Source organism: Equus przewalskii, chromosome 11 (genome assembly GCF_037783145.1).
Source record: "Equus przewalskii isolate Varuska chromosome 11, EquPr2, whole genome shotgun sequence".
NCBI lineage: Eukaryota > Metazoa > Chordata > Mammalia > Perissodactyla > Equidae > Equus > Equus przewalskii.
In genome coordinates this window covers 27,571,816-27,585,119 of record NC_091841.1, presented here as the reverse complement: position 1 = coordinate 27,585,119, position 13,304 = coordinate 27,571,816, and the positions used below count along the sequence as shown (strand labels likewise).

The 13,304-nt window shown below is 41.2% G+C and overlaps 1 long non-coding RNA gene across 2 annotated transcripts in view; it reads left to right on the top strand.

Annotated features, from left to right (window-relative positions):
- The window catches only part of LOC139074518 (uncharacterized), a 23,746-nt gene extending 10,442 nt beyond the window's left edge, over positions 1 to 13,304 (top strand). The window contains exons 2-3 of one of the 2 annotated variants that reach the window (XR_011524184.1): positions 11,102 to 11,235; positions 12,495 to 13,304. This is a non-coding gene — a long non-coding RNA (uncharacterized lncRNA). The remainder of the gene's footprint in view (positions 1 to 11,101; positions 11,236 to 12,494) is intronic. The other variant, XR_011524183.1, reaches the window with a different exon arrangement.

The window sequence follows — 13,304 nt, the reverse complement described above, 5'->3', positions numbered from 1 at the left end:
ACTTATAAGGACTCTTGTGATTACATTGTGTTTGCCCAGATAATCCAGGATAATCTCCTCATGAGAAGATCCTCAAGATCAACATCTTGACCTCAAGATCAAGACTAATTTAATCACAGCTGCAAATGGAAGGTAACATATTCACGGGTTCTAGGGGTTAGGATGTGGATATCTTTGGAGGCGGGGCATGGTTTTACCTACCACACATGGTGAGTGATTCAGAGCATCACACTCATCTTGGTGTACATTGCTTTTAAAATCCAGACAGGCCCGTCAAGTTATGCCTCTGTTTTTCTAGTGAGAGATTCAAGTTCCAGCAACTTGAGTACCAGATGTTGATATGTTTTATTCTTGGTGATTTTAACCCTGATCACTTTGTTAAGGCAGTGTCTGCTGGGTTTCTCCACTGCAAAGTTACCATTTTTCTCTTTGTAATTAATAAATATCCTGTTGGAAGAGGCCAGATGCTTTGGACTGCACCAGAGAGTTTAAAGGAAGTGAAAAGTTCAGGGCATTAAATTCTTGGCTCAAGGCACAAAGCACCAAGTGGTTCCCATCCCTGCACTAGAAGGATTTCTTACTCCAGTAGCCACAGGGCTGGTGTAGCTGAAACTTAGAGTCGTAATGAACAAGCAAATTGAATTCATACTATTTCCAGGTCTTTTGTGTGAAATTTAGGGCACTGAGTGGGGAAGTTTGGGAACCTCAAGAATTCAAATGACAACCTTTGGAAGGCATCAGATGACGCCAAGTATCCTGCACTCCCAAATCCCATGCCAACTGAAGCCTGTACTGCCCTTATGGGGATGCCAATTGTCTTCATGTCCAATGCCCGCCTTTGCTTATTGACTTCAGACCTAAAGCCCCATCCCACCAGGCTTCAGAGGGACTAATACAAAGTCTGATGCAGAAAAAAGCCTAAATGCCAAGGTTTTGGTTACCCAGTGGTACATATTATATAAGCAAGGCAGGATAAATGCTTAATCCTTTTATTTACCAGTTTTCAAGATAAGGAGTTGACATCTTATCATCATGCAAAGATGGCCGTTATTTTTTAAATATTGTTATGATCTCATGGTTTTAAAGATGTTTGATGGGATTCAATCCATTGCCCTTGTTATTCTTATTGAAGCTCAAGTTACCCCATCTTTGCCCTCTTCAAGTCGCCACCTGAGATCTTTTGAGCGTGACTCTACCATCTTCAATAGCTTCTTGCTATCTGGTGTGACAAGATATTCCAGGCTCTAGGGATTTCCGGATGAAAGATTATGCACCTTTTATATTTTGCCCAAATACTTTCTCCCAGAATGTGGTAATTTACTAACCTCTTAATGATGTGCATTATTACCATTTAATCTCAAATGCATTATGCTAAGTGAAAGAAGCCAGACCCCAAAGGCCACATACTGCATGCTTCCACGTGTATGACATTCTGGAAAAGGCAAAGCTGAAGGGGTGGAGAACAGATCAGTGGTTGGGAGGGTTTGTCGGCGGGAGGAAGGGTTGACTGCAAGGTGGCAGCACGAGGGGATGCTTTAGTGGGTATGGAGTTTCACGATTCTATGCATTTGTAAAAAGTCATATAATGTAACTATATGTCAAAAACTGAATTTTACTGGATGCAGATTTTTAAGTTTCCTGTATACACTTAGATCTGTTGTGGGAACCCTTAATTTCTTCAATTAATTTGTTGTCAATTGCTAGGCCATACTCTGTTTTGATTACAATAGTTTTCTACTATAGATTAGGTTTTATATAAGCCTATTGACAGTATTAATTCAAAATGTACACATAAACTGCACAGATTTAAAGTGTGCAATTTGAAGAGAGTTTTAAAAATTATTTTATTGAGGTCATATTAGTTTATAACATTGCATAATTTCAGTTGTATATTGTTATTTATCAGTTTCTGTATAGACTGCATCCTGCTCACCCCCAGTAGTCTAGTTTTTGTCTCCGTCACCATACATACGTGCCCCTTTACCTCTTGCCCCCTCCCTCCATCCCCTTCCCCTCTGGTAGCCACTAATCTGTTCTCTTTGTCCATGTGTTTGTTTATCTTCCACATATGAGTGAAATCATATGATGTTTGTCTTTCTTTGTCTGGCTTATTTTGATTAACATAATAACTTCAAGTTCCATCCATGTTGTTGTAAATGGGATGCTTTTGTCTTGTTTATGGCTGAGTAGTATTCCGTTCTAAATATGTATACCACATCTTCTTTGTCCATTCATCAGTTGACGGGAACTTGGGTTGCTTCCACCTCTTGGCTATTGTGAATAATGCTGCAATGAACATAGGGGTGCATGGGTCTCTTTGTATTGTTGGTTTCATGTTCTTTGAATAAACATCCAGTAGTGGGATAGCTGGATCGTATGGTATTTCTATTTTTAATTTTCTGAGAAATCTCCATACTGTTTTCCATGGTGGCTGCACCAGTTTGGATTCCCAACAGCAATGTTTGAGGGTTCCCTTTTCTCCACATCCTCTCCAACATTTGTTATTTTTCGTCTTGTCAACCATAGTCATTCTGACTAGTGTAAGGTGATATCTCACTGTAGATTTGATTTGCATTTCCCTAATAATTAGTGATGTTGAACATCTTTTCATGTGCCTGTAGGCTGTCTATCTTCTTTGGAAAAATGTCTGTTCACCTCCTCTGCCCATGTTTTGATCGGGTCGTTTTTTTGTTGTTGTTGTTGTTGAGTTGTACGAATTCTTTACAGATTTTGGAAATTAACCCCTTGTTGAATATATGATTTGCAAATATTTTCTCCCAGTTGGTGGGTTGTCTTTTTGTTTTGTTCATGGTTTCTTTTGCCTTGCAGACACTTTTTAGTCTGATGTAATCCCATTTGTTTATTTTTTCTTTTGTTTCCCTTGCCTGAGTGGACATAGCATTTGAAAAGATACTGCTAAGACCGATGTCAAAGAGTGTACTGCCTATATCTTCTTCCAGGAGTTTTATGGTTTCAGGTTTTACATTCAAGTCTTTAATTCACTTTAAGTTAATTTTTGTGTATGGTATAAGATAATGGTCTATTTTCATTCTTTTGCACATGGCTGTCCAGTTTTCCCAATGCTGTTTATTGAAGAGAACTTCCTTTCTCCATTGTATGTTCTTAGCTCTGTTATCAAGGATTAGCTGTCTCTAGATGTGTGGTTTTATTTCTGGGCTTTCGATTCTGTTCTATTGATCTGTGTGTCAGTTTTCCTGCTGGCCCCATGCTCTTTTGATTGCTATAGCTTTGTAGTACATTTGAAGTCAGGGATTGTGAAGCCTCCAGCTTTGTTCTTTTTTCTCAGGATTGCTTTGGCTATTTGGGGTCTTTAGTTGTTCCGTATACATTTTAGAATTCTTTGTTCTATTTCCGTGAAGAATGTCGTTGGGATTCTGATTGGGATTGCATTGAATCTGTAGATGACTTTAGGTAATATGGACATTTTAACTAAGTTTATTCTTCCAATCCATGAGCACGGAATATCTTTCCATTTCTTTATGTCTTCTTCAATTTCTTTCAATAATGTCTTATAGTTTTCAGTGTATAGGTCTTTCACCTCCTTGGTTAAATTTATTCCTAGATATTTTATTCTTTTTGTTGCAATTGTAAATGGAACCGTATTCTTGACTTCTCTTTCTGCTAGTTCATTATTAGCGTATAGAAATGCAACTGATTTTTGTAAGTTGATTTTGTACCCTACAACTTTGCTGTAGTTGTTGATTATTTCTAATAGTTTTCTGTGGATTCTTTAGAGTTTTCTGTATATAGAATCATATCATCTCCAAAAAGAAAGAGTTTTACTTCTTCTTCTCCAATTTGGATTCCTTTTATTTCTTTTTCTTGCCTAATTGCTCTGGACAAAATCCCAGGTACTAAGTTGAATAGGAGTAGTGAGAGTGGGCACCCTTGTCTTGTTCTTGTTCTCAGAGGGATGGCTTTCAGTTTTTCCCCATTGAGTACGATGTTGGCTGTGGGTTTGTCATATATGGGCTTTATTATGTTGAGGTACTTTCCTTCTATACCCATTTTTTTTTAGAGTTTTCATCGTAAATGGATATTGGATCTTGTCAAATGCTTTCTCTGCAAGTATTGAGATGATCGTGTGATTTTTATTTCTCATTTTGTTAATGTGGTATATCACATTGATTGATTTGTGAATACTGAACCATCCCTGCATCCCTGATATAAATCCCACTTGACCATGGTGTATGATCCTTTTAGTGAATTGCTATATTCGATTTGCTAATATTTTGTTGAGGATTTTTGCATCTACGTTCACCAGTGATATTGGCCTGTAGTTTTCCTTTTTTGTGTTGTCCTTGCCTGGTTTTTGTATCAGGGTAGTATTGGCCTTGTAGAATGAGTTACGAAGTGTCCTGTCTTCTTCAAATTTTTGGAATAGTTTGAAAAGGATTAAGTATTAAATCTTATTTGAATGTTTGGTAGAATTCTCCAGAAAAGCCATCTGGTCCTGGACTTTCATTTTTTGGGAATTTTTTGATTACTGTTTCAATTTCTATATCTGTGATTGGTCTGTTCAGATTCTCTATTTCTTCTTGATTTATTTTTAGGAGATTGTACGATTCTAAGAATGTATCCAATTCTTTTAGATTATTCAATTTGTTGGCATATAGTTTTTCATAGTATTCTCTCATAACCTTTTGTATTTCTGTGGTAACCATTGTAATTTCTCCCCTTTCATTTTTGATCTTGTTTGTTTGAGCCTTCTCTCTTTTTTCTTAGTGAGTCTGGCTAAAGGTTTGTCAGTTTTGTGTATCTTCTCAAAGAACTAACTCTTAGTTTCATTGATCCTTTCTATTGTTTTTTTACTCCCTATTTCTGCTCTAATTTTTATTATTTCCCTCTTCTGCTGACTTTGGGCTCTGTTTGTTCTTCTTTTTCTAGTTCTGTCAGGTGTAGTTTACGATTACTTATTTGAGATTTTTCTTGTTTGTTGAGGTAGACCTGTATTGCTATAAATTCCCCTGTTAGTTCTGCTTTTGCTGTATCCCATAAGAGTTGGTATGTTGTGTTTTCATTTTCATTTGTCTCCAGATATTATTTTACTTCTCCTTTGATTTCTTCATTGATCCAATGGTTATTCAGTAGCATATTGTTTAGTCTCCGCATATTTGTGACTTTCCCAGCTTTTTTCTTAAAGTTGATTTCTAGTTTCATAGCATTGTGGTCCAAAAAGATGCTTGATATTATTTCAGTCTTAAATTATTGAGGCTTGCTTTTTTTCTCAACATATGACCTATCTTTGAGAATGTTCCAGATGGACTTGAGAAGAATGTGTATTCTGCTGCTTTTGAATGGAATGTTCTGTATAGCTATTAAGTCCATCTGGTCTAGTGTTCCATTTAAGGCCATGGTTTCATTGTTGACTTTCTGTCTGTCTGATCTATCCACTGATGTAGGTGGGATGTTGAGGTCTCCTGTTATTATTGTGTTGCTGTCAATTTCTCACTTTAGGTCTGTTAATAGTTGCTTTATATACTTTGGTGCTCCTGTGTTAAGTGCATTTATATTTATAAGCGTTATGTCCTCTTGGTGGAATGTCCTTTTTATTATTATATACTGCCCCTCTTTGTCTCTCATTATCTTTTTTGTCTTGAAGCCTGCTTTGTCTGATATAAGTATGGCAACACCTACTTTCTTCGGTTTGCCATTTGCTTGAAGTATCATCTTCCATCCATTCACTCTGAGTCCATGTTTGTCTTTAGAGCTGAGATGAGTTTCCTGGAGGCAGCATATTGTTGGGTTTTGTTTTTTAATCCATCCCGTCACTGTATATCTTTTGATTGGAGAATTCAATGAATTTACATTTAGAATGGCTATTGATATATGAGGGCTTAATACTGTCATTTTATCTTTTGTCTTTTGGTTGTTCTATATTTCCATTGTTTCCTTTCCCTTGCATTTCTGACCACCATTTCATTTTGGTGGTTTTCTGTGATGGTTTTCTCTTTATTTATGATTTGTGTCTCTACTCTGATTTTTCGTTTAGTGGTTACCATGAGGTTTGTATAAAAGATCTCATAGATGAGATAGTCCATTTTCTGATAGCCGCTTATCTCAATTAGCCTAAGTGGGTTCCATGCTCTTCCTCTTCCCCTCCTGAGTTATTGTTATCACAAATTATTTGTTTTTGTGTTGTGACTTTATGACTAAATTGAAGTGTTTATAGTCATTTTTGATGCTTTCCTTCCCTTTATCTTTTATGTTATAATTAAGAGTTTGCTAACTTATTCTAATAGAGAGCAACAATTTTCTGGTTTTATCTATTTATCTCCTTGCTCAAAGCATTCCAAACCTTTGTCTTTTTGTTTCAGGAGGGCTTCCTTCATCATTTCTTTTAAGGCAAGTCTAGTGGTGGTGAACTCCCTCAGCTTTTGTTTATCTGGGAAAGCTTTTATTTCTCCACCATATCTGAAGGATAATTTTGCTTGATAGAGTATTTTTGGCTGAACATTTTTGTCTTCCAGTATTTTGAGTGTATCATTCCATTCTCTCCTAGTCTGTAAGGTTTCTGGTGAGAAATCCTCTGAAAGCCTGATAAGGGTTCCTTTGCAGGTTATTTTCTTCTGCCTTGCTACCCTTAATATTTTTTCTTTGTTAATGACTTTTGATAATTTTAATATTGTCTGCCTTGGAGAAGGTCTTTTTGAATTGATGTATTTAGCTTCACATATTTTTAAGTACAGTTCATTCCCCAGGTTTGGGAAGTTCTCAGCTATTATTTCTTTGACCAAGCTCTCTGCTCCTTTCTCCCTCTCTTCTCCTTCTTGAATACATATAATCCTTATGTTACTTTTCCTAACTGAGTCAGAAGTTTCTCAAGGAATTCCTTCATTTAAAAAAATCTTAGGGGGCCAGCCCCATGGCCAAGTGGTTAAGTTCACATGATCCACGTCAGTGGCCCAGGGTTTCACTGGTTCAAATCCTGGGCGTGGACATGGCACTGCTCATCAAGCCATGCTGACACAGCGTCCCACATGCCACGGCTAGAAGGGCCCACAACTAAAAATACACAACTATGTACCAGGGAGCTTTGGGGAGAAAAAGGCAAAATAAAATCTTTTAAAAAAATCTTAGTTCTCTCTCCTCCACTGAAGCACTTCTCTGTTTCTATCTTCTATTCTGTCCTCCATAACGTCTGCTCTATTTTTAAGGGTTTCTACATTATTTTTTATCTCTTTGATTGTTTTCTTAACATCTAGAACTTCTGTATAGTTTTTTCAAGGGCTTCAATCTCTTTGGTGTAGTATTCCTTCTATTCATTAATTTTTTTCCCTGAGCTCATTGAACTATCTTTCTGTGTTTTATTGTAACTTGCTGAGTTTCTTTGTGACAAGTATTTTGAATTCTCTGTCATTTGGATTGTAATCTTCTGTGACTTCAGGATCAGTTTCTGGAGACTTGTCATTTTCCTTCTGCTCTGCAGTGTTACCATAGTTTTTCATGGTGTTTGATGAATCCACTCTCTGCCGGTGTATTTGTGGTAGTATCAGGTCACAGATTCCACCTGTCACCGCTAGGGAGTAGCAGGAGCTGTTTTCTGATCCCACCCCCATCTGCTGGTAGTTGTGCTGGTCGGGCTGCTCTGTGTTCATGCGGGCTGGTTGCAGCTGCTTGGCAGGTTGTGCTCACAGGGGCAGGGCCTCTGTGCTCAGTGGGCAGGTCTACATCAAATGGTCAGGGCACTGCACTCACCACGCGGGTCCAGCTGAGCCGCTGCCCTAGACGGGAGAGGTGCTTTCACGTGGGCTGCTGCTGTGATTGGGGGCAGATCAGTGGCGCTGCTGTGCTTAGTGGGCAGGGTGCCTTGGCATGAGCTGAGCCCCTGCCACTTAGGCCAGCGTTTGTGCTGGTGGGGCTGCTATGGCATGGTGGGCACTCCAGTGGGCCAGGCTACCATTCTGAAAGTGTTCCTGCGGGCAAGTCTTCTCCTGCCTCCACTCACAGTTGTGCCAGCCACTGTGTGAAGATTCATGACCTGGATTGCTGCTTCTGGGGAAGGGGAGGGGTCTGCTCACCTACTGCCACTGGTTTTGAGGGATCCAGTCCACCCACATTCAGAGGTATGGCTGCATGAATCCCTCAGGCATCTTGTTGTGTTGTGTAGGGAATCTTCAGTCAGTTAATGAATGCCCATTTAGTTGTAATTTAGAGGAGAGAGACAAAGGGAACAGCTCACTCTGCCATGATGCTGACGTTACTCCTATAACGGGTTTTGATATATATGTACACCCGTGAAACCGTCACCACAATCAAGACAACAAACATCCCCATCACCCTCGTTTCCTCATGACCCTTTGTAATCTCTTTCTCTCTCTGCTCCCTGCCCAGTCCTATCTCTAAGCAACCACTTCTCTGCTTTCTGTTACCATAGATTTTTGTTTTCTCCAGAATTTTATATAAATGGGACCATATAATAGGTATTCTTTTGGGGGGAGGTGAGTTTAGCTTCTTTCTCTCAGCATTATTATTATGAGATCCATCCATTGCTGTTATGTGTATCAGTAGTTCTTTCTTTTTAATTCTGGGTAGCATTCCTTTCTACAGATATACCGTAATTTGTTCATCCATTCACTTGTTGATGGACATTTGGGTTTTTTCCAATTTTGTGCTATTACAAATAAACATGCTATGAGTATTTGTGTACAAGTCCTTGTGTGGGCATAGTCCTTGTTCGGACATATGCTTTCATCTCTCTTGGATCTATACCTGTAAGTAGAATGGCTGGGTCACATGGTAGATATGTGTTTAACTTTTTAAGAAACTGCCAATTATTTTTCCAAAATAATGGTAAAATTTTATAGTCTCATCAACACCATATGAGAGTTCCAGCTGCTCCTATCATAGCCGACACTCAGTATGGTCAGTCTTTTTAATTTATTCATCCTAATAGGTGTGTGAGTAGTATCTCATTGTAGTTTCAATCTTCATTCCCCTGATGACTAATGATGCCGAGCATATTTTATTTGCTGATTTATAATCTGCATATCTTCTTTGGTGAGGTGCCTGTCCAAATCATCTGCACTTTTAACACAGGGTTGACGTTATTCCTGAGTTGTAAGAGTTCTTTATATATTCTAGATCAAAGTTTTTTGTTCGATATATGTTTTGCAAATATTTTCTCCCGGGTTGTGATTTGTCTTATCTTCACTTTAGTATATTTTGCAGAGCAAAAATTTTAAATTTTGATGAAGTCCAATTTATTATTTTCTTCTTTTATGGGTCATGCTTTTGGTGCCATATCTAAGTAAAGTGCCCATAACCTAAGATCACAAATACTTCCCCTATGTTTTTTACAATTTTTGTATCTTAAGCACTTATCCTTAGGTGATACACTTTGCTGTTCCATATTCCACTATTTCGATTACAACACATCTGTAGTCTAGATTAGGTTTTGTGTCAGAAGCGTGAACGTAGAGTTTCAATTGGAAATGTAAGAATATTTTTTTCTGATTTTAACAATAGAAAATGTTCTTGATTTGATTTTAGTCATTTATTTTTAATTACACAAATGACGCCTGAGAATAAACTGCACAAAAGCAGGAAAAGCACAAACTGATAGTCTTCTGGCATACGCTGTTGTTCATTCATTCAAGAAATCTGGGGGTCGGCTCCGTGGCTGAGTGGTTAAGTTCGCATGCTCTGCTGCGGCGGCCCAGGGTTCAGATCCTGAGTGCGGACATGGCACCGCTCGTCAGGCCACGTTGAGGCTGCATCCCACATCCCACAACTAGAAAGACCTGCAACTAAGATATACAACTATGTACGGGGGGAGGGGAGGGGGTTGGGGAGATAAAGCAGAAAAAAAAAAAAAGATTGGCAACAGTTGTTAGCCCAGGTGCCAATCTTTAAAAAAAAAAGAGAGAAATCTGGGTTAGCTCACCATTTACGTATTATTTTCACAATTCAAGATTTATTAGTCTACATACAAAAATGCTGTATACGGTATGCTCTTGACATTATTACGGCGATCATTTTACCATCTTCCAATGGCTACTTCCTCTTATTTCAAGGACAATAAAATGAAAATCTTTGTGTCATGAAAAATACTTTGTACACACAAAGTTAAGTTTAAAAAATAATTCAGAGGCTGCAGGTTCTGGAGACAGAAGAAATTGCTATGCGTTGTGAACCATGTCTTCTTCTCCAAGACGCAAGTGAGAAGGCTCCCCTCGTGGTGCTAACGTCTTTCAGATGCGTTAGAAAGAAAACAGGTTGCAGGACAAGTCAGGGGATATTCCTTGTTACGTCTGCCCTCCATGCACTCTTCCTTATAGGAGTTTGTGTCTATTTTTCATCTAAATTTAAACAGCTATCATGATGGTCCAGCTTCTTCTTCACTTTCTCCAATTAACTGAACATGGAAACAGCAAGAAAGACACATATGATGTCTTTGACATAAAACCCAGAACAGAGTTTGTAACATCTCTCAGTGAATCGCCAACCTCGACTTCAGCTGGAGGGCACTGGGATGTTTCTCACCTGCTTCAGCTGGAAAGTCATCTTGGCACGAGGTCCACCTGTAATCAGGTCCAGCTGATTATCCACTATTTTCCTAGTGCAACTCTGGTGTCCTTCACAAATTCCTGCAGTTTTATCTCCATAGGCAAAATAGATCAGTGTCACGACAACAGATTATAAGTCATGAAATACTGAATCATTTTGCATTAAACGACCAGTGCTTGCACTTAAAAGTGTAACTTTATTTCCTCTGCCATCTTTGAAGCCTAGAGCAGTAAATTCAAGGAGCAGCTTACTTGAGAGGGGGCTCAAGTCCACTGAGTGGGTCTTCCCTCTTTGGCTGCAGGATCTGGCTCAGTAACTACACAGTCCAGAGGGCTTCCATCTCCCTTGTTTTATTAGCCATCTTGCTAGAAATCCTGTCCTTATCGATCGAGGGGCCTGAAGAGACGTTGGAGGAGGAAGGGGTTTCCCTGGTTCTGGCGGGTCTCCCTTGCCAGTCTGCAGAGCCCCCTTTCCCTGGTTCTCAGCTCTTAGGCGGATGGTTTTCCCACACTAGGCTCCTCGAGAGCACAGCCTTCTCTAGCATCTGGCTCATGCACAGTGGTTTTTCCAGGGATCAGCTCTACTGACGTCAGCTTTCCCAGCTCCAGTTCCTGAGCAGGTGGTGGCCAGCAGTGCCCAACAGCCAGCAGCTGCCCCTGGCATATCCCTCTGACAGCTCTGCAGTATTGCCAGAAAGGCACTTCGGTGAGTTCTCATTGCCCTCTCCAGCGAGGTCTGGCCCCCAGCCTGGGGTTGGGGGGCAGAGGCTCTTCCTCGGTCATTCTATCTCAGAGTGCCGTTCGGGGTGCCCTGTCTCTGCCAGAGACCCCCATCTGAACCCCTCTGGGTAACTGGAAACATCCAATTCACACGGTTGTCCACGTGTTAAAACACCCAAGGCCTGGATTTGTTTCACGGCGACTTTGGCTTTGGTGAAGGCCTCCTGCTCGGTGGTCCCCCTGTCCCAGATAATACGCTTTTGTACCAACTTATAAAGAGGACAGACAAGCTGTATCTTATCTATAACAGTAGCAGGAACCACTTTTGTCTTACCCGACCAGACGACACCCAACTATTTGATAGACAACCTAGACCCTTGTAAAGTGCCGTGACTCACTGCCCATCCTCGCTCGTGTAGGTGGCTGATGATGGAGTGGGAGGCTTCTCGAAGGTCTTAGAAAGACTCAGAAGTTAACATGACATCATCGGTGTAATGAAACAAGGCAACATCAGGGGGTTTTGACCACCTGGAATTGCTTTACAGGCATTGCCACAGGCTGGGGTGAGAAGTGTGGGAAGCCATTTTGCTCATTTTCACCCCTGACAGCAAAATACCTTCTGCTCCAGTATCCACTATTGTTTTCACATGTGGCCCCCTGTCCCCCAATACTGGAGCCACCTGCATGGCCCTGCAGGGATGGGTCGAGGTCCCTTGGCCCTCCCCCTGTTTGAAGGGGCTAGGGTGTTCCCAGGCTGTCGCTGAACACAGAGCAGCCTGACCTGCACAACTACAGAGGGGTGCTTGTTGCTCCCCGGGGCCGTGGCAGCCGCCTCGCACCCTGTTCTCTCCGTGCCCTGCTCAGCCTCAGTCGCCGCCAGCAGAGAGACCAGCGGGGCAGGGAGTCCTGCTTTGCTCTGCCTCTGCACTGGGTTCCTGGACCACGCACTCACCGCGTTCTCCCTGCCCCAGCAGGCACTTACTGCACATAGCCTGACGCATTCCTGGCCTGACCTTGCGCCTGTGCATGCACTGCAGCCAGAGTGAGGTCAAAGCCAGCGGCTCTTCTTGTGACTGCCTTTCTTTTGCTTTTGCTTCCATCTCAGCTTCTATTGTAAGCTATCCCACGGTAGGGAGAGGCTACCCCACAGCTGGCTGTTGCAACTGCCCAGGCTTTTGATTTCTTTTTTTAGGAAGATTAGCCCTGAGCTAACATCTGCCACCAATCTTCTTTTTGCTGAGGTAGATTGGCCCCGAGCTCCATGCCCATCCATGCCCATCTTCCTCTACTTCATATGTGAGACACCTGCCACAGCATGGTCCAACAAGCGGTGCATATGTCTGCACCTGGGAATCGAACTGGCAAACCCCGGGCTGCCGAAGCAGAACGTGTGAACTTAACGACTGCGCAACTGGTCTGGCCCCTTGATTTGTTTTTCTCATCATTTATTATGTCCAGGATTTCCCCTGCCGCCTGGAGGCCGTCCAGCGTATTCCGAAGGTTCAGGTTTACTCACGTCACCCAGCAGAGAATGGAAAGCCAAATTTCCTGAACTGCTATGTGTCTGGGTTCCATCCACCTGAGATTGAAATTGATTTGCTAAAGAATGAAAAGAAGATGACAGTCGAGCGGTCAGCTGTCTTTCAGCAAGGACTGGTCTTTCTATCTTCTGGTCCGTACTGACTTTACTCCCAATGGTGTGGATGAGGATAGTTGCCATGTACAGCACTCTACTCTCAAAGAGTCCCTGTTTGGGTGCCACTTGCCGGAGTCCAGCTCCAACAGAGTCCAGGTTCCTGAGGAATGAACGGCGTCGGCAAAGAGATTGAGACTGCACACCAAGCTGGTGGAAGCAAGTCTGAAGTCTTTATTGTCAAGCGTGTGTTTATATACGTTTTGAGGATTATATAAGCGTCTGGGGTACATCTGTTTTCTCCCCTGAAGTAGCTTGATTTTTCCCCATGATATCATTTTACTTCCTTAATTTATCTGGGTCATCAGCAGTTTCTAAAGGTTATTTCCCTTATTCAGTCCTGGGAAAGAGCTGTTCTTTTC